The sequence below is a fragment of the Penaeus monodon genome, chromosome 23 (assembly GCF_015228065.2).
Source record: "Penaeus monodon isolate SGIC_2016 chromosome 23, NSTDA_Pmon_1, whole genome shotgun sequence".
In the NCBI taxonomy this organism is placed as follows: Eukaryota; Metazoa; Arthropoda; class Malacostraca; order Decapoda; family Penaeidae; genus Penaeus; species Penaeus monodon.
The window spans coordinates 30,650,538-30,650,854 of NC_051408.1; positions in this window are offsets into that span (position 1 = coordinate 30,650,538).

Here is a 317-nt window from a genome sequence, read left to right on the forward strand (position 1 = left end):
ATGACTTAGCTGTGAATAACTGTATATGTAAGTGTGTATGCAGTAAATAAGAGCATGACAGGTGCCTCACGTTGCTGCATTATGTAGTCGCGTAAGAGCGGGCCATTAAGTGCTCGGGCACCATGCGTTACCTGGCCATTACAGGCATCGTGAGTCAACGGTAACACACTCTCAGGCGGCAGTGTTATGGCGTTGTAACTGTCACCAATTAGCGACCATCAAGATATATAGCTGTGTATGTGTGTGTGAGGGGGGGGGGGCTTACGCATATGTGTATGTAAGTACATGTTTGCTGATAGGCTTCTTTAAAATTGGGT